The following is a 25,097-nucleotide window of genomic DNA, read 5'->3' as shown; positions in this document are numbered from 1 at the left end:
ACTATTCACAGCAGCTGCAGACAAGTGACATGTAACAGCATGAAGGTTTGTACGGCGGATTGGGGAGATGGGGGAGACCTCCAGGCCTTATGCTGCTTGCCCCATTACCTGCGAGGTGAATGCCCTTCCCCCCACCCCAGCACGTGGCCCGGTGACCCCGCAAGGAGCACACACAGACCACCTGGGAGGGACGGACGAAAGAGAAAGTTTATTGTGGGGTTGGGGTTTATAAGGCTTCTAGGAAGGTCAAAGGGGACCAATCACAAGTTCAGGGTCACACAAAAGAAACCATCAGGTAAGGGGTCAACAGCCAATAGGAAAGGGTTAACAAGGGACCAATGAGAAACCTCAGGACACCTTGTGTGGGAGACAATAGCTTCACAGGGGGTGTCTGGGAGACAGTGACACTGCAGAAAATACACAAACATGTTTAAACTACAGTAAAAACTTCTGTTTCCATAAGGTTTGAGCTGTTTTCCTCACTAGTCCATCTCTGACAGGACTTTTTCCATACTGTATATGGTAAATTCATTGCCACAGGTTTGGATTAAGGCCACCTTGGCAACCCCAAATTCCACTCACATCCTGAAGAGAGCAAGAGTCTTCCCCTACTTTGCCACTTTATGCTCCTGGGAGAAGCCACCAGCAATTCCTAAGAGAAAGTACTTCTGCTTACTGCAAGGTATAAGGAATTTCCCTATTACCTGCAACAAGTTGTTCCTGTCTGAAGGAATTAGTAACAGCTGGGGAGCAGATTAGGAGACCTGACTTCAGCAATCACAAGATATAGTTGCTTCTGTTTATTAGTATGGCTTCACAGAGCACACCTTCACGTCCTAGGCCTGAAACCTTTTCTGAAATTACCTTCTTCCTCACATCCAATAAGTGTGAGACTGGGATTTAGGCATTATGAAGTTTGAACACTGTATTTTCATAGAGGACATGGTTTGCTGTTGAAACTCCCCATTTGGGCATCCCCATACCGTGTCTTTATATCCTCATTTCTTTTAATTAGTCTGTAAAATCCTGTTGAAAGCTTAGCTCTAAATGAATCACACTTTCCAGGGTAAATCAGGGTTGAAAGATTCCCAGTTGCCAGTAGGAAAGCTGAAGTTAAGCACCAGTAATGGCAATGACTGTGACCCAAGCTCTCCCACGTAATTCTGAGCCTCACTCAGATTTTAAATTTTCCTATTAACCACCAGCTCTTGCAGATAATTATAAGGCTCTGTTATAATCACAACATTTTTTTGTGATCCAATCCATAAAACACTATAAAGGAGAAATAAAGGGTTGAATTCTTTTTTTAAGTGTTTGACACAAAGAACCAAGTATGTGGTTAATTTAACAATGTCCTCCTAAGTTCCCCTTACAATATATGACTGAAATTGAACAAAAAAAAAAAAGATTTTAGTCTTTATTAAGGAAATGTCCCTTGCCCTTCACCACAGGATTAGCAAAACTCATCTGTCTCCTCAGGATCTTATGGCTCTCTCAGATACAAAGATCTTTTAACTTGCCAGGCAGTGTAAGATCTAAATGTCTTTCCTAGTAAGGGGCCTAAATAATTCTATTTTGTAAGTTATGAAAGCCTAACAGTCTGTCCTGATCTTATCTGCCCACAACTTTAAAGTGTCTGAAACCTTAATAAATTAGCCTTCTCTGATTCCCACACTCCAGTGCCTTAGTGAACAGGTCTGCAGTGAGCTTCCACAGTCCAAGATAAGAAGGGATGCGTGTTTGCTGTGTGAGGTAAAGAGAGAAGACAACAAGATCATGGTTTAAATGTGTGTCAATAGAAGGCAACTAATTATTTTTGAAACAACTGTTGTTCTTCTTGATTAGAATTTCTGGCAGTACCGTTTGTCTGAGTAGTTACAAAGGAGAGCAAAACTAATCCAAATCTTGTTGCTCTGGGATAATCTAGCTCCCATTCAGTTCCAAAAATTTGCAGAACAATCCCGCATTATCTCCTGTCTCCTCAGGGAGGTCAATACACCCTGAGATTCTTTGGAAAGCATCAGTCTTCGATGCCAGAATGAGCTAAAACCTGTAGCAAGGGAGTTGGTGGAAAGCACTATCCAATCCAGCATGTTGTAACAGAACCATTTCTTGGGTTTACCTCCTTCAGATGCATTATCTGCTCCCCATGAAGACAGAACACATCTTGCACAACCAGAGTTTATTGGCCTTTCACATCCTACAAGGTCAGCAAAACCTTCTCCAAGACCTAGGGCAAAATCGTACAGCTCAATTAAGGAAAAAACCCCAAATGAATTTATGATCCTGAATATATCCATTTCCACTTATCTACCGATAAATCATAGTAATACTAAAGAGGCATGGCATACAGATATTTTATTTGAGCCATTAATAGTACTGAAAGTTATAGTGATTCTTGTTTCCAAAGCTTACAGACCAAGTTGCCATACTGTCAGCTTCATTTTCACCTGTACTGGAATGGTGATATTCAGGGGCCAAAAAGCTCAATTTACTACTAAATTGACAGAGGCCTGCTAAATTACAACAACAAGGAATGCAGCAACAAAACTCAATGAGCTCACTCAAGTCACAGAGCTGATAGCTTCTGTCTCTCAAGTCACCTTTCAGATCAGCAAACTGGCAATGACACAGTCCAGCAGCATCCCAGCTCTCCTGTGCCAGAAAGCAAGGAGCACCAAGAGGGAAATGAGGCTGTGAAAACCTGTCAGGACAACCTTAGGCACAAGAAATAAAGCTCAGCCGCCTGTGCTCGGCATCATGAATGTCTTGTTACTCAATAAATCAGAAATAGGTGCTTGCTTCTGATAATCTCCACTCCACTTGCACAACCACCAACTGATTATCTCCTCCCTATTTCAGAAGTAGACAAACTCATCCTGCCTCTTACAAAGCAATTTTAAATCCTACAGAATAAAGCATTAAATCTTATTTATTCTTACTGTATAACTGTCAGGGGGCTGCCCCTAATACAGTGGTGAGCCAGGAGCTAGCAGTGGCTGCAACTCAAGCTAGGCAGTAAGCCCACCAAGAGGGTTCAGCACCACAGCACCGGAGCTGGGTGAGCAGAGTGGAGTGGTGATACCAACATATCCTATCAACAGCCCAGTGATTGTCGAGCAGATGTAAAGCACCAAGTCAGGTCAAAGGTCTGTTCAGGAAAAAAGCAACAATCCAGGACCAGATCTAGGATCAGCTACACCTAGAACATGATACAAGGACTCGATCCCTGAGCTTGAGCTTTCAGTGAAGCCCCTACACTCATGTGCAGAGGATGTGGCCAGGGGTCCCAGATGAGGCTGGACAGAGCTATTAAGGTGTGTTAGTGGCAAGGTGTGAGGACCAACAGAAATTCCAGAAACACTTCTCAGCCAAGCCTTTTCCACAAGAACTCTGGGCTTCTTTCACATGACCAAGCTGCAACAAATTGCTGATTGATAAAGTAAGTCTTAAGAAAATTTTTCTGTTCAAAATCTGATGTAAGTACTGATACACTGTGCTTGAATCCAGTTGGCCATCTCCTGCTTGAGACAGGCCACCTAGATCTGGCTCCAGGCTCTTCAGGATGAACCTGCACACCCTGGAGAGAAAAGCTCTGAGTCAGCACCTGCGTGGAATAGCATTACCCCCAAGAGAGCCAAAGGAGCCAGATAATGAGTGAGTAACTTTCACCTAAATATTGCAGAATATCCCAAGGCTGTACAGTTTTCTCCACCACCTGCACCAATCCACACCAGCATTCAGTGCAACAGACACATCTTTACCTCTTCCAAGTTTTTTTGGGGTCAAATTGTGCCCCAGAGTGGATGGGAAAAATATCAAGGTGCTGAAGTTATCTTAGGCTGGGGACATTTCTGCTCAGCTCTTCCACTGTCCATTACATGCAAGTGACAAACACGATGTCCACGTGCCACCAGTGACTGCACAGTTACCATGTACCACTGAGGGGTTGGAGACTATTGCCACTCTTACCATTACTGGGGTGATCTTGTGAGTTTACCCTTCTCTGCACTTCAGGAAATGCCAAGATATCAGCCCTTCAGACTGCTTGAAATAACTCAAGAGGACTCTGCTTGCAGGGGGTTAGGAAACACTGGCACAACATGCCTTGCTGGCAGGGCTCTGGAGACAGTAACCTCTGATGGAAGAAGGATTATAAGGAGCATAGGCACTAAAGATAAACCTCCTTCAGGCAAGCTTCAGAAAAGGCCCTTTGCCTCTCAGTTCTAAAAGTAGAGACAAATTTCACTTCTGATTGAAGACTGATATTATGCTTTAGCAGCTTCTGAGCAAAATAAAAACTGATTAGAAATCAAGTGCTGGGCACTGGCTTGAAGTTAATGAAGTCAATTTATCATAGATCCTGTTACAAGTGAAAATAATAGAGTGTGTCTCATGAAAGTCTGGGATTATGGTTGTTCTGGCCCTGGTCAGCGCTTCTAGAGAGAACAGCAAAATTAGTGGTCAAGGAAATGAAATCTACATAGTGATTTATATACAGCCCTGGGTAATATCAGTGAAATTAGTGAAAATAGCTCTAGATATTATTTCTGCTCCTTAGGTACATTATTTAAAACAAATGTTCAGCAAAACCTAATTTTTATATTAACTGAAATAGGCCTGAGTGATAATGCATTTCCAGGGGTATAAACCTGGGAAAAAACAAACAACCAACCAAAAACAACTGTAAAGCAAGATTAACGCATCGTGATGCACAAAGTAAGGGAAACATAACATAACAGTTTTCATCATTAAGGATTTATTAGAGAATTAACTAGATCACTCACTCAATAAGTTAAAGTACCTGAAGGAAACAGTGCAATACTGAAGGAAAAAAAATCAGGGAAAAAAAAATACAAAGACTGTATTTGTAGAAATGATAAAAACCTAAGGGCCTCTAAGTCAGACAAGTGGCTTACAAGTGTCCACAAAGAAGTGGCTCTGCTCTTTTCACTTCCAGGTGGAAGCTGTTGTGAGTGGAACGTGATCAATCAATGCAGGGCAGTGAAAAGAAACTGGAATGGGAAGCATCAGCTAAGTTAACTCCTTTCCATTATTTTCCCATCCCAACATATTTTTTGTCTTTACCCTCATCCAGCCACTCTTCCAAATAAATAATCATCCTCCACAAATTTTCCTTCTAAGATGTGGAAGCACAAAACCACTCAAATAGCAGTAGCATGTCTTCAGCTGTGTGTGTACAACTGAATGTCCTGCATCCAGTTGCTGCATTGACTGAAATATTTTATAAGAAACAACAGAAAATCCTGAACTTCACATCTCAAAAACGCCACTCTATTAAAGACAGGAATGTCCTCCTAACTCCTTGAATGCACCTTCAAAAATTATACCAAGAACCAGAAAAGCACACTTAGAGGTTTTGACATTCATAGAGATGCTGACACATGGCCTTAGACATTGTCTCAGCCAGCTCTGAGAAACTCCTTGGTTTCTTATTTTATGCCTTATTCAAAGAAAATTACCAAGTCAAAAGCTTTCATACCAAAAAGCAAGACTGCTGCTGTCAGTCAAGAGTCTCTAGTCAAGAGCTACTCCTTGTCATAAAGAGCTTATCCTGCACAGACATTATCAGCCTGCACTATAGAGGTCTGCAGGAAGAACTTGCATTTCATCTGTCAAGCAAGAACCACAGCAAACAGCACAGAGTAAAAAAAAAAATAATGTGTGTCCAAAGGACCTGACATGACAGGTGAGCAGAAAAATGCAAGTTCCCAATGCTGTGGGAGAAATGGGCAAGAACTGCATTTGTCATAACACCGCCCGATTTCACTCTGCATTGTTTCTAACTAGTTTAGCTGACAGTAGTGGTGATGGGAAAGCAATACCCCAGTGCAGGCCAGGCAGCCCTCACCCAGGGTCAGCAGTGAGGACTATGCAAATACTCCAGGCACTTTAGCATCCATTATCACCCCTTCTGTTGGGGAAAGTAAAAGGGGCGTCAAAAGCAGATTAAAAAAAATAAAGAAATCACTGCAATAAGAGAAACAACAATTTCCACCAGCATCTTAAAGCTACCAGATTCAAAAATTATGTGCAAACACACCTTACCAGACTTTAAAATAAAGCTTCAGATGTGGGAGCTAGTGATACACCTAATGTATTAGTAACCTGGGTGTCAGTAACTAAGGAGTACTTTCTGAAACAAACACTTTATGATACTCCAAATAGATTTGCATAAAGCAGACAGGAGGGCTGACCCTCTCGGAGCAGGCTGAGAGCATGCTCAGCATTCCCAGCTGGTTCTGGAGCCACTGGGTACCTGGCAGTCCTTTCAAAAAAAAAGGCTTCCTAGACAGAATTACATTTTATATGAAGGGCAGTGATCCTCATGCAGGGAATCTGACAAGCAACACAGCTTTCCACAAACACATACTGCCAACTGGCAAGAGTACACAGTGACTGTTGTGGGCTCCAGTCACACTGGAAAAGGGAAACTACAACTCAGGAGCTTCAGCTCTAATGAGCCAAAATACACTCTAACAACAGAAATCATCCAAAATTCCTGAGACTTACTTGTACACCTTTCTCCACCCTATGTCCATAAACAGGTTGAGCAGAACACCACCAGATGGGAGGAAAAAAATTAAATCAGATTACAGTGACTCATATGATTAATTAAAACAAAATCCCAGTGAGGGAAGGAGAGTAAACAAAATTAAGTGACTGAAGGGGAAGTCAGACCTTGCTGTTTATTTTACCCAAGTTCTTGTACCACACACTTCTTCCTCCTGCCATGACATTACCCATCAGAAAGCAGGTGGCTGAAAGATCCAGTGAGCATTTTAGGAAAAAGAGTCAATGGGAGAGGTAAAGCAGGCAGGTGACAAGGAGATCTCCATGCTTTGGATAAGAGTCTGTTCACAGGAGAGTTCTTTGACACGAAAAAGGCTTAGAAAAAGGGGAGGGGATGGTACTTCCACAGTTTATAATAAAGTATAAAAGGCAGGGACATGCTATTTTTTCGGACTTTAAAGGTAGGTTGTAAAATAAAAGGCTTTTTTTCTTTTTTCTTTTTTTCTTTTTTTTTTTAAACCAGCAGAAAGCAAACTTCACTTAACAAAGATAAATATTAGGGCTGCAGTCCAAAGTCATTGCATTTGCTCAGCCCCCTGCATTCAGTACTATGGTTAAAGGTTCCTGCTGACACTTATGCAGATCTAGCCCAATATGCTAATTCTGCTGCAATAGGGTCTGTCACCAGTAATCAATTTTATTCCATCCATCATCTTCCCACTACCTATTCATGCACCTTCCCTTTCCTTCTGTGGGGTCCTAGACTGTGCCCCGTACACTGGAGCATCTTTTCTGAGGCCCATCACAGATCACCTTTTGCCACAGATGATCCACATTAATATTCTTCTCCTGTGACCCCTTTGGAAAGAATTACTGATTTTGGAGGATCATAATTTTAAGAGGTTTGCATTATCTAGCTTGTGTTTCCCACAACTGCATTGTTGTCTTTGGAAGTATCCCTTTCAATATCCCTCAGCCTTCCCTTTCTGTCCCATATCAGCATTTTCTAAAGGCCCAAAACCACTTTTTCCCCATATCTCATACTAAAATAGCTGCTGTCTCTAAATACAGACAATATGCGAAAGAAACCACATTGTCACAAGTTTATTCCTATTTGGTTGTGCTACAAATAATCACTCTGGCATCATTTGCAGCACTATGGATCTAATTTTCAAGTCAGAAAGACTTCAATTTAGCAGTGTAAGACTACAGAATATGCAGTCGTTCTGCAGAATTGCAGCTTTGAACTCCTACCTGAAGATACAGCAGAATTGCTAATATTCAATGTCATTTGATAAAAGTGCATGGCAACTGAAGGCTCATCTGTAATTATAAAGCTTGTCTTGTCAGGGAGAAGAAAAACATTTGATTCACACATTATGAGAAATAAAAATACGGTTTTTATCACGAACAAAATTATAGGCACATGACGAAGTTGTAAGGTATCCAGTTCCCAAATGGGCCCAATGCCAGGGCCCTTTTATGGCTGAGATAAGGGAAATATAAAGTTCCTAAAAATGAAAACCTTTTTGGGCCATTTGGCCAATTTCGAACACAGGGGTTTTTTCCTCTTTCCATGGGTTAAGAACAAAGGAAGATCCATAATTTTTGACAGAGGATGCCTCGCAGCCAATCAGAAGGAGGGGAAAGCCCCTTTTCGGAGAAAAAAATCCTTTTTAGGCAAAAATGAATATATTAAACTGACCTGAAAGGGTGGGATTTTGTGGAACTATAAAATGCACGAAATTTAAACCCAAAGGGTCTTTTCTCCCGGGAGCTCGGTGTGAGATAAGACCCAGTGTGCTGAATAAATCCTTCCTTGTTGCTACAGTTCCTTTGTTTCACGAGTTTTTGCCATCTTTCTAAATTCGGAGGAGCAATTTTTTTCCCACATCATCACTATCCTCTTACAAAAGTTATTCCCCATTCATCCATGAATGTAAGGGGAAATTTGCATCAGCTGACAGTGCCCAATTCATAAGCCATAAAGTACCTCCTATCTCTCTAAAAGAGCATCCTTGTCACAGGTTTTGGTTTTTAAAGAAAAAAAAACCTGCTTTGAATTTTTTCCCTTTACCACTCTGAAAGAAAGGTGTTGAGCAATGGAAGGGGGAAGGGGGCTAGCTGACTGGATTCCCCTGGCCTGAAGGGATGGCCAGCAGGAGCCACACACAAAAGGACTATCTGATAGTCCCACATTCCAAACTAATGGCTTCGGGAGACTGTAACGGGAGGGAGGTACGTTTTTTTTTCTGGTAGCAGGACTGCGCTTTACTTTTTCCCTGACTCAGGGAGTGGTGTGGAGAGGGGGTCTCCGGGTTCGTTCTTTGGCCGGGTCACTGGCTTCTCCTGGCACCGAGGGAGGTCCCGGTTCGCCTCCGATTCCCCACAGCCATCTCTGCCCACTACCTGGACTTGTCTCGGACCCATCGGAAAGCGGGTTCCATCTGCGGTGGAACCTTTGAGGGGAAAGGTTGCCCTTCCCCTCCCTCCTTTCTCGTGTCGGTGGCAGTTTCCACCCATTGACGAGGAAAGGGATCCCAGCCAGAGCCAGTTTTCGACAGCGTGAGTCCACGGGAGGAACCAGCCATCCCCCTTCTCCCCTCCCCTGCCGGTGGTGGCCGCATCCCCAGGAGGTGTCTTGGACTCACCTGGATTCCTCCCGCTCACCGGGCAAAAAAAGTACTTAATTGTTTCGGTGCAAGTTTGGTTACGAAATTGTTGCTTGGTTTGTTTGATTTTTCTCCTATCCCGCCCTCCTTAGCAAACACTTCTGTCTCGTTAAACTGAGACAATCCTTCAGGCCCTGCTGTATTTACTTGTTAAAACGGGCTCTTAGCTGCATAGTGTTTCAGTTAAACTTCCAATATCAGTGTGTGGCTCTGTAATAAGGGAATAACTACCTACTAATTGCTACTCCTCTCTCCATCTAGAGCGAAGATTTCAGGTCAGTCATATGATGGAAGATTGTGGACAGCAGAACACCATGGACCTATTCCAAACAGATAAAATTCTCTGGATTATAGTTAGTAATTTCCCTTCTACAGGATGGAAGATTATCTCCTAAAAAATTTTTATAACCATCCAGGATGTCAACATATCCAAGCATACAAGTTTCGTGTGCTACAGGACCAACTGCCACAACCATTCTGGCAATGCTCGTTTATCAAGGCACTAGAAAAATATTCTCCATGTCTCCATACCCATACCCCTAGGACTCCTAATTTAAAATACTTACCAGCGTGAGACTTTTTGGACTCTTTTTCAAACGTGAATTTTTTTGGCAAAGCGTGTTTGGTGCATCTCTAGGTAACTGATTATTTAGGTTAAGAGTCCTTTATGTTAGAACAGGGTTATCAGCATGAGACAGCAAAATAGCAGCACTCCACAGGAATAAGAGATAACAAAGACTAAGATCAAAGTTTGGACCATTCAGGGCAGACAATTCTCAGCTTGTAACTCTAGATATAATTCATTACCAGAAAAACTGAAATGAGTGAAATCATTTCCTCTCTGAAATACCTTATGCCAGTGTCCAGGGTTTTGAGACATCTGTAAAGATGCAGCACAGATAACACCCAACTGTTCATAAAAACCTTCCTCCACTAGAGCACACTGCCACCATCAGCACAGCAGGAAAAGTGTTTCTGACAAATTGGCAAGAAAAGTGTTCCTGGCAAAATACAGAAGAATGGAGAGTTAAACCAAGAGAATACTGACAGACCACCAACTCAAAAGAAACAGATGCTACATTTCTTGCAATTCACATAAAGAGGAAGGAAAGAGTAACCAGTGAAAAGGAACCAAGAGAAGGTTTTACAGTATCCTCACAGTTTTTGCAATTGGTAAAGATTCTTACTCTGACATTTCAGAGTAAGATAGTACGTACATTTTGATAGTATGAACATTTTGGAGTTTCTGACCTTCTTCAAGCCATTTACAGAGTGTGGTTGAACCAACAGCTCTAACCAAGACCTAGATGCAGTCCTACACTATTGTCCTTCAGAATTTTCCTAACTGCTCAGGAGATGTGATCCACTGGCCCCACTCAAACTAATGTTTCATTCAGTCCTTTCAAAGGAAACTTCCACTTCTGCTCCCAAACCATCTCCAGAACAGCTTAAAGCCTGAACAACAGCAGTTCAACAGATCTGAATGTACCAAGAGAATGAACAGGTTGAAAACTTCGTGTTACATTACTCCTAGAAGACAAGCAAGGTTCATAGGAGATGAGGGCCAGTAAAAACAGCTCAACTAAACTTCATCGCCCCTTAGAACAAATCTCTTATCACCTCTACCTGTTACAAAAACACAGTTAATATTTATTCCTTTGTTTATTTGATATTAATTAGAAAAATGAAAGACCCGTTGGGTTCAAGAACTCTCACACTTCTGTGCCTCCTGCATTTCTTTTTGAGATGTGCTGGTTCATTTGCTAATGCTAAAGGTTGATAAGGGTTCCTAAGTGATGGATCAAGATGGTTTTCCCTTTGATAGAAAGATACCTCCATTGGAGCATCATTATTCCCTAGAGACGTTTGTGGTTGTGGGGCCATTTTCATCAGTATAAAAATCAAAGTTGCAAGGATTGCATTTGGGATACTAAACCCATCCTGTTATGTCTTGACTAATTTCAACCAGTAATAGTAGAGTAAAACAGTATAACAGAATAATAAAAATATGAGTGCATGTGTGCTGTGAAATGAAGCTGAGAAATAGCTCAGAAAGGACTCACTCAGAATTTCGTTTGACTTTCAAGATGGATATAAATTATTGACTCAAAGATGTGTATTTTTTGTACATCACATTTTAACAGCAGAGTTTAAAGATCTCATATGAAACAGTGTGCAATGTGACATAGGCTCCAGAGTGCAAGAGACAGAATGACAAACTGAAAAAGCAGCAACTTTTCAAATGCTGTATTGAGAGCAGAGCTCTTTGTTCCAGTTTGACACAAATAAGAAATAAAAATAAAATTGCGGCAATTTTATTATATCTACCAAAAGAATGCAACATCTTTCTGTCAATGAAACTCTGTTCCAGGAGGCAAAGACCCATCAGAGCTTTTCCTCTCTGCAAAACATACCACCAGAAATAGCTCTCTTTTCTTTTACTTGTTCATGAACTGTGGTTGATTATCAAAACATTTCAACTTCTCATTTTCAAGCTTCTAAAAAATCACAATACTTTGGTAAAATCACTGTCAGGTTCTGCTTTTTCCAGGATGCAGGATTACATCTATCTTACTTTGCTACTGAACTCTTCAGTGCTTTTATTGCATTTCAAAGCAGCGAGTCTTTACGCATAGCTATACCTCAAGCCTGTCTTGATTATTTATAATACTTATTTAGCTCCATTGTTGGATCAGTCAAGACTGGATTAAGGCATAACATTCTCAGCTGAAGGTCATGAACATGAAATTCAGGCAGAGCACAGCACACAGTCCCTGGGACAAAGCCCTTGAAATTGTTGTCTGCAAGTATTTTTGACAGCTTTATCCTTAATGGTTTTATGGGAGCTGTTCACTTTTCCCTTGATTTCATTTCAAAAGCTGTCTTTTTAATAGGGGTTTTCCAGCCCTCTGGAATCCTTTAAAAAGGCTTTGTTCTGACACTTTGCTTTAGTAATAATACTCTTTGGTAATAATACTAACTATCTTGCCAGGGTTTTTTTTTCTTGCAAGTTAGCTCATTATTGTGAGAGTATCTTAAGCTGGAATTACCGCTACATGTTTATGGTATTGAATGACATGCTGGCACCTATGAACCAAGAACACACCTCACAAACAATATATATTAAACAGGGGTGACAGCAAGAGGGAAGAAGCTGAAGATGGAAAGGCTCTACATTAATATCACATGAACCAGGAGAACAGACTGCACAAACCAATATTAATTCAACGGTGGGGAAAGGAACAGAGGACCAATACATAAAGCCAAAAATTTATGGTATGAAGGTCTAAAGTTTGTCCAATAAAAGTGGGTGTACATACACACACACACACACATACACACACACACATTCCAGGAAAAAACATTTTTATTTTAAACAAATGTAAATGGAAAAAATGCTAGTGTGGATGCATGGCTACTTGATATACATGGTTCCTACAGTGGTGGAGGCACCTCTTTTTAAATCTAGCCTCCTATGGAGATGGAAAGTGGATTTTATTTGAATCATGAACAGAAAGGCTGAGTTTCTTAGCTACAGTATTTTCTTCACCACAGAGAGAAGTAATCTGTCAGTCTCCATTTTCATCTCTCTCACAACATCTTGGCTAAGATTCTCTTTTTCAGCTGGTTGTAGAGAGCTTCCTGACAAATCAGTGCCTTCTGGAAGATAGATATATATATATTTATATATGGAATTTTTATGAAGAGAGAGAAAATGCAAGAGGAAGAAATGTGTTTAATTAAAATGCTTGGAAATGCGACCTGCAATCTCAGTAGATACAAACACCTTCTCTTTCAACCCAATCACTGAGAAAGACCTCAAGTCCCTACTGAAAGTCAGTAAGCACACCTCCTTCTTTCAGATTATATTAAGTTGGAAGCTTACTGAAGAGGAAACACTTTTCTCTTGCTATCTCAAAGAGTTCCTCTCTTGCTTGAGTCAGACCTTGGCCAAGCTTTCCTTGCTTTCAGAGAACTAAATAGTTTCTTCTTTAAATTGCATTCTCTTGGGAAAGTATTCTTGCTCAATTACCAGTATTATTTAGACAAATGCACAGAGTTCTTTTCCCAGCTGTACAGAAAATCTTTTGAAGCCAACTCATCTTTCATATCGCTCAGATGCACAAAGGCATACTAAAACTTTTAGGTTACGTTCCCTGTGCTCTGACTCCAGAAGCACCTACAAACAGCAGTTACCATTAACAAACTAAGTGGCTTTAAGATCAACTGTCAGACAAGGAGCATTTAATCTTAAGTTTACTATTTTTAATATCCATTTATGCACAAACTAAGCCGTGGTTGGTTGAACTGCAATTTGTTAAACTATCATTGCTATTTGTATACACAATAACAGCACGTTATTCTACTCTAACAATATGTATTAGACAAAAAGCTTGTGTTTATATCATTCATTTGATAATACTGAAATGTACCTGTATACATAATAAGTCAGTGTTATAAGCAACAATTTTTCTAATACTTCTTGCAGTCTAAACCTCAGTGTACTGTAGAGCTTCTTAGAGTCTCTCAACAATGAAGAAGAGTGCAATATATAGATGTGAAGTGATTTACATGGTCACAGAGTAAGTAACATAGCCAGGCCTGGAGCTCAATTCAGATGGAGACTAATTAGCAAACCAGAAAGGCACTGGTATTATGAGTCTGGAAAAATTGTTTGATTCCTAGCAAACCAGTTTTGATACATATTTGCTTCCACATTCTTTGCTTTCGGTCTGTGGTTAAGCTTTATAGAAAAAAATGATCAAACTTAATTGTAAAAAGGTAAAAAACCCACTTCCAAAATATTGTGATAGAGGTTTTACTAATGCTTGCATGGCCAAGAACAAATTGTAGCCACACTCAGAAGAGATTTAGAACTTTAGCCACAAAAATACACACCAGCTTGACAAAAACTCAAGCCGTGTTACCTTAAATCCTTCAAGTCTGTGTCAAATGTTCCAGAATACCTGTAGGAACTGCATTCTCTAAAGTTAAAACACCACCATTGTGGAAAACTTCACAGGGATAAAGTACAAAGTACCTATGCTTCAAAAGAGAATCCTAAAATGATCAAATGGCAGCACTTTGGTGCCATTTTCTGAACTTTGAACTAAATGTCATAGGGCTTCAAATCTTCCCAGTCTGTATCACACAACTCCAGAGACTGTTCCTGCATTTACCAACTACATTCATTTGTTTCAGTAGGACCCAGGGAAGTTTTGTCATCACTGAGTTTCCACATAGGGAAAAAACAGCTTCAGCTCTGAACTTTAATCTGCCACCAAGCAGAAAGCTTCAGTGACCCTAGAGCTAAATGCAGTAGAATTAAGGTCACACATTCAGTGACTTTGAAATGTCAACACTCAATATCCATCTTCTTATTTATTTTTTGGATAAATACTTTAAATTTTATTATCTGTGTTTTCAAGTCCAAGCACAGATCAGCAAGTCCAAGTGTTATCTAGGCATCCAAAGTCGCCACTTATTCATAAAGACAGTCAAAAGCAGATAAAGTCAGCTTTTAAAAATTACAATTCCTGTTTTTGTCTGACTTAAAATGAGAAAGACTTGAACTATCTACTTTTGGATGTCTGAAATATTCATATCCCTGACTACAGTCTAGAAGTTCATGTCATCCCCACTCCTCAGCTAGAAAATGTGATTGTACTTTAACCTACTTCATTTGAAGCTGTCCAGTTTAACTCAGTCAGTGTAACTGGAGGTTAGGCTAAAGCAGCTGGCTTTGCCTTGAAAAAGATGAGGAGGGTAATAAAGATCAGCCAGCTCTAATATGACAGGACTAGGAATAACCAGTAAATGGTTTTAAGATGCTCTAGAAGCAATTACATCTTAAACCACCCTGAATGTCTGCAAAGAGGAGTCATTTCCACTCTCAGACATGCAATCAAATTAACAGGGCTTAATATGGCTTAGTTCACACTGACAGTGGACATATGCACAGCCATACTGACTCACTGCTCCACAGCACCATGACTAAGTACACAAGTTCTCCATATTTTTCCAATGGAGTTTAACATATTGACTTCCTGTTTAATTTAGGATAGGAAAACATCTGAGGATGACAGCAATTGCTATGAGCACACCCAAACAAGCTTCAGTTCCAAGTAGGACAAGGTCAGCCCCTACCATTCATGAGGATACAGAAGGCTTGAATACACAGAAGTTGAGGCTACAGAGGAAGCTGTGCAGAAAAGAAAGCATCTCATGCTAGGCAGCGGTAAGAAGTGTTAGAGCAGCACCAAAACAGAAAAGAAATGGGAAGGTGCAAGGACTGCCAGCAAACCACAGGACCTGCCATGAGCTCAGCCAATGGAAAACAACAACAGCACTGTGAAACCTGGAATTTTCAGAGGAATGAAAATTTCAGTATTTTGAAACACTACTTAGCTTGCCCTCTACATTGGAGCAAAGGTTAGAGGTGTTGATACTTCCTCTGTAAATATTTGTTGCTTCTAGGGGAAATTAAACTAAATTAGTTTAAAAATTTCTTTAAAAAAAACCCAGAGACATAATCTTCATCTCTTTGTGATTGGTGCTAAGATCTCTCTTCCCCCAAAGAAATTAATGTCAAACAGTGGTTCTTTCTGCCATGGAGCACAAACTTACAAATCTTGTCAGCCTTAGTCTGAGCTGAGAGCGTAACATTAGAATCATAGAATAGAATCATAGAATCATAGAATCGATTGGGTTGGAAAAGACCTCTGAGATCATCGAGTCCAACCCTTGGTCCAAATCCAGTCCATTTACTATATCATGGCACTCAGTGCCACGTCCAATCTGCGTTTAAAAATCTCCAGGGATGGTGAATCCACCACCTCTCTGGGCAGCCCATTCCAATGCCTGATTACTCTCTCTGTAAAGAATTTTCTCCTGATATCCAACTTCAATTTCCCCTGGCGGAGCTTAAGCCCGTGCCCCCTTGTCCTATTGCTGAGTGCCTGAGAGAAGAGACCAACCCCCACCTGGCTAGAACTTCCCTTCAGGTAGTTATAGACGGTGATGAGGTCACCTCTGAGCCTCCTCTTCTCCAGGCTAAACAACCCCAGCTCCCTCAGCCTCTCCCCATAGGACTTATATATGGTCATGCCACTGCTGGAATACAGCATCCAAAAGCTTCCAGTCTGCTGGGAAAGAAAATGGCCAGCAGTCCTGCCTCCATAACAACACATACCATATGCTGCAACATGACATCCCTGCACACTAGCAGGGAGCAAAGGACTTCTCTTTTGAAAAAAAAAAAAAATCAGCATGTTAATGTTGCCTGTCCCTCCTTTAGTTTCTGAGACTTCACTCCCCATCCCAATAAAATAACAGAATTATAGTCAAAACTTACCTTCCAAACACAGGTAATATCACTGCTTCCTATATATAACCACTAGCAACAAACTGAAAGAAATTTTTAGGGCCAAATAATTTCTGTATGTTGTCTTGACATCGGAAGTCCACATACACAAGCACACTATTCCAAACTCTTCATTTTTTAGTTAGTTGACCATTTTATTTTGCTTTTGGGTTCATTCTCCCTCTCCTTTCTTTCTTTTTATTTCACCCCACTCCTGAGCATCCTGGATCATGATGCCCACCAGCAGTACCATTCTGTAGGGATGTGTCTTCCTCCTGTTTGCTACTCATTAACAGAACATATAGCCGTGCCTTTTGACTCCTAAGTTTTGGTAGTTTTATTTTTTAAAGTCCTGTTTTGTGAAACACAGAGTCTGTAGTGAAAAGGATTCATCGAAGTCATCATTATTCCACGTTTATCTACAATGAACTATCTCATCTATTATCCTTTAAATGAGCTAAAGCCTCCTATCTGCTGTGTTTCTCTTCAGTGCCTGCTGTTCCTTTCTCATCTGTTTCTTACCAGCATCCTCTTTCTTCTCTTTCATTCTCTGAGCCACATATCAATACTGCTCACCATGATCTAGAGGTTCACAATGAGGAGCCACACAAATTATTTTCTAAGTGTGCTGTGGGTCACAAAACCAGATTTTTTGCTGCAAGTTTGGATACTGTTATTGTTATTCAAACTGAGCCCTGTTCTGCAGTAATCGCCCCAGTTGCTCCCTGACCCTCCAAGTATTTTCTTCAGAAACACTCAGGAAATGTTTCTATAGACTATAAATAATGACTGAGAGAGACTTTTGTATATCCCTGCCTTCATCTTTCACCTCCATATTTACTGCTACACACACTTGACTTTGTGGCGCTTTTTAAATTCATAAGTTGAACAGCATACACACATTAGACTGATATATGTTTCTCTATAGACCTGACATCGTTTTATTAACAGTGGCTGAGTTACCCTTGTCATACATTTATTAGCCTTTTAGAAGATGCCTCTGTGAATGCATAAGCCAGCTGCATTCTTTGTCAGCATTCAGCAAAGTTACTGCTGTGGGAAGCGACTGAGCTAATCAAGTTGAGCATGCTACACGACTTTCTGCTATTTCATTGCAAGGACTGCATGCTGTTTATCAGGTAGCTACTGGCTTTAAGACACCAGAGCTAACCTGCCTCTTGACAACTCTGAATTTCTAGTTCCGGAGTTGCTAGTAGGACGGAAGGAGTTCAGTGCTCCCTTCTACCTACCTCTTTTCTGTACAGCTACGGGTGAAATATATGTATGAAATACAGCCCAATCCACAGAAGGAAAAGCATGAAGAATACGGCACAGGAAAGCCTGTCCTAGAAAAAATAAAAAGAATTTCAATACCTGCAATAGTGGCTTCAGAGTCCATTGTTCCCATTCAGTCATCTACAAGAGACATAAGTATTTTTAATACAGCAAACAGAGACTATGTTGGCTGTTCACACTGCCAAGGAAAGATGAAGCCCAGGCATTATTCCATCTGGATTTGCAGACTGGGAAGCTTGCCCTTTTTTCACCTGCCTTTGTGTTTTTCATTCTCTGTAGTTTTATGACTTCTGAAACCTTCTCAAAACATAACACCAGCTACATCAGGAGAGTCTTAATATCATATAAAACCCATAATGATTGTGATAGAGGAAATTTTCCTGTCCACTGGGAATTAGACAGTGCCTTCCCATGACTCAAGCTGACTCAAATGAAGAATTTTGTGCCCAGTGTGGCAGGAGAGCCTATCCCAATCAGACCTAAAATCCAATCAGAGAATGCATAATATGTAAGCCATCATGCAAGCTATCATTCAAGTTCAACTGCTGGTGCCAGGGTGCTGTCTTGGTGTTGATTATTCTAAACTAGCCTGGTTCACCAGACGTCAAATACACACTCTACTTTTGAAACAGGATTGGAGAGATAAGCTGGTAGCTGGCCTGTAAATTTGTGACTAGCAGTCAATCACTTCATACTGTAAAAGTCCAGTCCCTTTTCATACAGTCAGGTTCTTCTAACAACCCTTCTTGGGGTGTACGTGTGGAGATTCCTCCCTTGGGTGTGGACACCCTCCAAGGATACTCCTCAAGGTTGAGAGAAAGAGATCTCCCCATGAGCATTGGTATGGGTGAGTTACATCAAATCTCTACTTATTATTTCCTTTTTGCTAACTTTAATATAATTGTTTCAATAATTGCTTCAATATAGTGCACTACGCTATCTTATACTATACTACTAGTAGTTTCAGCAGTTATACTGTGTAGCAAATAATTCTGATTAAGATCTTTTGCCTGATCATTTGTAATAAGAAATGACTCATTTTATATAAATATTCTCATTTTGTCAATCATTAAAACCTGCAGTACAAAAGTGGTTCAATCACACCCCTGTAATTCCTTAAATTTAAACCACTGACATAATGCAAGGCTAAGATTGGATTCAGCTGCACTTAGACTCCTCTCTGAGAAGGGGTTTAGAAAGCAAGAGAGTCCTTTCTGCACCTCGTGACTCAACAGCAGGGCTTTTTAAAAAATTTTGTCTAGGCCTTCCACTCCCACCTGCGACATCCAGTCCTACCTTGCACCCAGGTTTCCCAACATTTGCTAGGCAGAGGTGAAACATTCCCATCGGTGTGACCACACAGCGTTGGTCCAAAGGCCCTTTGCTTTGTGATTAGACTCGGTGACTTCAGTCTACGAGATTCCTGAAGTGTATGGAGATAATTTCCTGTGGCAGCAACCTGGTTGATTCCGTGATTCATTATAACTTCCTAGGAAAATTGTCTGGAACTTGTATGGAAATCTGCTTTGCTGTCTGCTTTGGTTTCACGGCTTATAGGAAAGAGGGTCAGCCCAAAGGGCAGAAATGACACAGCCTTACATGCACTGCAGAGCAACTGCAGACAAATGATGCGGATTGCCAGAATCAACAGGCTAATAGACTTTGCTTAAACCATTCTTACCTTAAAGCTCACAAGGGCAAAAGCTGAAGACAAGTTTGAATAGGGGGAGGAAGTTAAGAAAAAAAACCAGATAGCAAATGCGCATCACTAGAAAATCTGTTCTATCAGGTAATTAGGCACATTGGCATCAAAATTTTAATTTATCAGACTAAATCAGCAGACATTGAAATACTGGGATACAAATAAAGGAAATCGAAAAGGAAAATCTCACTGCTTTAACTACCTCGCCCAGGAAAGAGGACTTTGGTGTGGATTCAACTTCATACTCACAAATACCACCTTATTCCTCCTGCTCTATAGTCAAGCCTAGGATAGCTTTGTCCCTCTGCCCCTGTTGCAAATACAGTAGTGATGTTCATGCCTGTACTCCCTGAAATAAAGAGACTGACACCATGTCCTGTTCCTATACAGGAGGGGAAAAAAAAGGAGAAAAAAAACATAAAGGGTTTGGTTTTTTTGCTGTACTTTTACATTCAAAACACTCCCAAGCAGTTGATCCTGACTCCACTTCACCAACAGGTCTAATCTGACATACCTACCATTCAAAAACAATCCGAGATAGATTCTTCCCATGCGTGAACGGGAATTTCAGAGTACCAGAATGTGACGTGACTCGAAACTAGGAGCACAGGAAACTAAAGCACATACATACAGAACTTCAAGTTCTTTCCAACAGACAGGAAGGTTTGAGAGCACTGTCTTTGTCAGCACAACTTTGTCACTTAGAAAGGCGGCAGTTTTGAACACTTCTGATGATTTTTTGAAATGCAGGCAGCCTATGTTGCCATTGACACACAAATGAAACAACACAAATGAAACAACGTGCTGTTTTTCAAAGAATAACCCTTGATAACTGTTGTCATGGGATGTAGCAATCTATTTAATAAAAGACAACGAGTCCAGATTTCAGCTGCCATAGATCCTTGTTGCAAAGTGCTTGATAACAATAGGGCTATGTAGTGGTTTGGACCTTGTTTTCCCCAGAGGCTAAGAGAAGTGGTAGACCCCAAGGGGTGGAAACCCCTGGAAGTTTTGAAGTTCTGCCCAATGGGCACTCCTGCAGAAATGTAAACATATCACAAGCTCACCGGAAGAGATGAGTTGTAGGTTTTGGTTGAGGAGAGGTGGCCATGTTGCAGAGCCACGAGGTAGGGGCTCTGAGCCCCTTGGGGCCTCTGGGCCCCCTCCCAGCCCCGGCTGGGGGGATTGCAGAGACTTGGAACAGTCTTAGACTGAACTAAGTGTCTGTAGTTATGCCGGGAGATGTTTTCTCCATGGGCGCAGAGCAGCAGCCAGTAAGCACCAGAGAAACGGCGGCAGAGAGCCAGGACAGATAAGGACCTGAACCGGAGGAGCAGCAGAAACAACATGCAGCACCAGAGAAAGGACTCCTGGAAGGAGAGTCGGGATAAAAGAGAGCTAGCAGCTGAGAGACAGAGTTCTGGGGGTAAGACTGTACCAGCCCCCAAAACTCCTTTGAGATCCCTCTGAGAAAAGAGGGAGATGGACTCCTATTTAGGAGAAGAGTTTTAGACATGTAGCACCGGAGAGAGAGAGGAGCTAAGAAGCTCAAAAGACGTCCTGGAGCTGGACCGGGATGGCCAGATGGAATGCGGGGGGAGTTGACCTTGGCTCCCCCCTCGCACTGCTGCCACGGTGGCAGCCTGAGAGACAGGGCACAGAGGCCCTGCAAGAGATACCAGACCGTCACGAAGACCCCCCTGTGTCTTCGTGATATGACGTGGTGAAACGACCTTGTCTGGGGTTACGAAGCCCACGGAAGACCCCTTTGCCTGTGTCAAGGGGGCCGAGGGAGCTTGGATACCTCCCTTGTGAGTGCTGGCAGAAAGCCAGCCACAGCTGCTGCATGTGGAGAGGACAGACAGACTGCTGCCTCAGAAGATGCTGCTGCTTAAGGACTGGAAGGGATCTGTCCTTCTTTCCCTCCTGGACTTTTATTTGGAGGGGAGAAGAGATCTGATCCATTGTAAATACATATGTCATGGTAGAGATAGTTGTGATCGTGTGTATAATGTGATATGGTATTTATTTGTACAGTCATTGTAATATATTCCCTTTCCCCCACTTTGAGTCTGGTGTGTTTTTGTCTGGAAAAACCCATCTCACATTAGGTTGAGATGTGGGAGGGGGAATGGAGCTAGGGAATTGGATTTTGGGGCTATCTCAAACCATGACAGGCTATGTTGGCTTGGAGCAGTGCAAGTCTACAAAATCTGCCCCGATAAATTTACAATGTGTCAGAACATCACCATCCTCAATAAGAAGTTGAAATTACCTGGATTAATGGAACAGAACTACATTTTTCCTTTCTCCTTTGGAAATTCATGGGACTGATAAGCAATAAATGGAAATGGGGTACCAAAGCACACCATACGTTATTCTATAAAATCCAAAACAATACAAAAGATAGAGACTTATTCCTTAAAGGGCCTGAGGATTTCTCAGTTGGAGCTGGCTCACAGGGAGAAAGTTGGATGGTTTCAGTATTTTTTTTAAGTATTATTAGTAAGCAAGGGGTACTGGTACATATGAGAGTAAATTAGATTGGAAAAGCTTCTCTGAGCATCTGTTGTCCCACTCTGAAGGCTACAACTACAGGTTGGCATGAGTTTATCTTAAAGGACATGAGCAGTTTATCTGTTTAGTCTGTTTATCTCTGTCTAACTGGGCCTGAAATCAGCCTGGTTCCTCTAAATCTAGCTCTAAAACTCCACTCAGAGAAAAATCCTTTTTATATATAGTGACTCTCACAGTTTCCCAAGCACTTTTAGCCAAAAGAATTTTCTACTACCTTTTTACTATACTTCCATAACTGTCAGTGGATCTACCTCAACATTCCCCACTTGAAGAAACTGCTTACCATGTTATCAACACAAGAAACCTACTATGGAAATGAAAAGAAAAAATGTTTCTTGGTTTCTTCTTTTCCTCTTCGAAACTGTAAGGATCTATTTTTTTCCGACTACGAGAGTGGTCAAATACAGGAACAGTTGTCCCAGAGATCTTTTGGATTCTCCATATGTGTTGCTGCTTGAAACTCAACCAGATACAGCCGTGGGGAAGCTGCTCTAGCTGACCTTTCCAACCTGAACAATTCTGTAGTACTCAGTTAAATAAGTGCAGAGTCTTAAGGCCTTATTTCAGTGGATAAGCAGTGAACCAGGCAGATATCTGTTAGGTACATTCCAGTTTCTGTATCCCTTTTATATCCTAAGTGCACTACTATCTCTCTATGACACACTGCTTTAATATATACATCTGGCAACTCCAGACGAATCATAGCAGGGACTGTAAATGAAACTACAGTTTGTTTTTTAGTAAAGAAAGACTAAAGAAAGCTGGTTTTACTTTGATCTGTCTGCTAAGAGAGAGGTTGAAAAAGACATATATTCACCTTAAGGAGTTAAAACTACTGAGTGTGTCACAGCCCCATGGGGGTGAAGACTCTGAATCTGTAGACTTAACAACATGAACTTCTTGTGCACAGCTAATGCAACTGCACATCAGAGGTAATAAAGACTTGCTGACTTTAGTACCTTTTGTTCATCCAAGAATCCATAAAGAATATTTGAAGCAATATTTTATCTCAGCATTCACCTCTGACTACACTTTCTTGGTTTACCGCAGGAATACCTTTATACGCATTTTTCGTGTTAGACAGTATGTGCATGTTGGCAGGTGAGGGTTCTGTAAGGACAAACCTCTGTGTTCAAAGTTTCTGAGTAACAGTGATATTCAAAATTGTCTTCCCCCCAGTTTTCAGCTACTTTCATAAGCATTAACTAACCATATCATACAGACTTCCATTAACTTAGCAGGAAAGGAAAAAAGTTAGCATAACATACGATCACTCAGAAGATGCCCTTCTCCCACTGATGGTTATTTACCTGTGTGTCCTGATACATTCAGTCACTTCCTACGTCGAGATTTGACTCTGGCAGAATAGAACTGAGCTCTGTCGGGTTTGGTAACTGGGCCTAAGGCTGTAGAAAGCTTACAGAAAAAAAAAATTAAGATGGTAGGATGAGGGATTGGGAAATTACAAACGAACAAAGCCCATTCTTCCATCCAGACATTAAACATTTAAAAACAAACAAACAAAAAACCCCAACCAACAACACATGAAAAAAAAATAAATTAAAAGACACAAAAAGAAGTGGAAAGAAGCAGTAGCATCGGTGGCAAAAACAATTTGTCCAAAAAGTAATACTGCCCATGAGACAGCAATGCACCCCTGTGGCAAAGGCAGCTAACAACATCCTAGGCTGCAATGGGAGTGGTGCCAGCAAGTCGAGGTGGATGATCCTTTCTCTCCACTCAGTGCTGTGAGGCCACACCTGGAGGGTTGGGTCCAGTTGTGGGCTCCCCAGTACAAGACGTGTACACTTTAAGGAGTAATTTCAGCAAAGGACTAGAAATATGAGGAAAGAACTAGAGCACCTCCCATACAAGAAAAGGTTGAGAGAGCTGGGATTGCTCAGCCTGGAAAAGAAGAGAGAACCAGGCTCTTGTCAGTGGTGTTCAGTGACAGGACGAGACAAAAGAGAAAAAAATTAAAAGACATGAAATTCCACTTAAACACACTAATCAACTTTTTACTGTGAATTGTCAAACAGTGGAGCAGGTTGCCCAGAGATGCTGTGGAAACTCCATCCTCAGAGATATTAAAGCCAAAGTAAAAAGAAAAAATTCTGTATGACAATGTACAATATATATAATTATCAACAAAAGCAAACCCAGCTTTAGCTGCATGTATGTAAAAGAATAATCCCACTTGTAAAGAAGTATGAAGAAGGACAAAAAATCCTCATCTATCAGAAAGTGTCCATGATAATTCATCCTCTTAGCTTAACTTTATATTTCACTTCTCCTCCTATGAAATCATTTCAAGGATGAAGCAACTTGACAGAGCTAAACCAACAATTTTACTGAGTATTCTTTCACTGTCTGTATCAATGCGTTAACTGGAGAAGGTTGAGCTAAATGCCTGCAAACTATAGGTGGGGGGGAGGGAGCAGAGAAGCAAAGTAGCATTTTATAATCTGTAATTAATGAGTCACACAGCTTGTTGACAAACATTTTGAACACTGATTGCAGCAATCATCATTCCTCCACCCATCATTTACACCAGCGATAGCGTCACAGCAGCAAGAGTTCTGTGATCCCCCAAAGCCTGAATTCACAGCCTTCCTGATACAGCTTACAATTGCTGGAGACAGAATGTTATAGGTTCGTCTGTTTTAAAGAAAGAAAGAAAAAAAAAAACAAACAAAAAAAACAAGTACCAGCTGGGAATTTTTCTCTATACCACTGTGAAAGAAACGTTTTGAACGAGAGCGGGTGGCCGGAGTGATTCACACACACAAGAGAGCCAGCCCACAGCCCCACATTCCAAGCTAATTGGCTCAGAAGACTGGGAGGGGGAAAGATGAGGTTTTCTCCTGGAGAAACGGCAACTTTTTACTTTACTTTTGCCCAGGACTCAGGGAGAGTGTATGTGGAGAGAAAGAGGCCCAGAGTTTCATCTTTG

The 25,097-nt window shown here is 41.2% G+C and overlaps 1 long non-coding RNA gene across 1 annotated transcript; it reads right to left on the bottom strand.

The window, feature by feature from the left end:
• Positions 1 to 12,615: 12,615 nt before the first annotated feature.
• Positions 12,616 to 23,574, bottom strand: LOC120323526. Its single transcript, XR_005564052.1, has 3 exons — positions 23,455 to 23,574; positions 17,820 to 17,915; positions 12,616 to 12,866 (listed from the first exon to the last, which is right to left on the bottom strand). It is a non-coding gene; the product is annotated as an uncharacterized LOC120323526 (long non-coding RNA).
• Between the last annotated feature and the right edge of the window lie 1,523 nt (positions 23,575 to 25,097).

The sequence above is a fragment of the Pipra filicauda genome, unplaced genomic scaffold (assembly GCF_003945595.2).
Source record: "Pipra filicauda isolate LSUMZ 115617 unplaced genomic scaffold, ASM394559v2 scaffold280_size1006739_pilon, whole genome shotgun sequence".
NCBI classification, from domain to species: domain Eukaryota; kingdom Metazoa; phylum Chordata; class Aves; order Passeriformes; family Pipridae; genus Pipra; species Pipra filicauda.
This window is presented reverse-complemented; position numbering and strand designations above follow the sequence as displayed.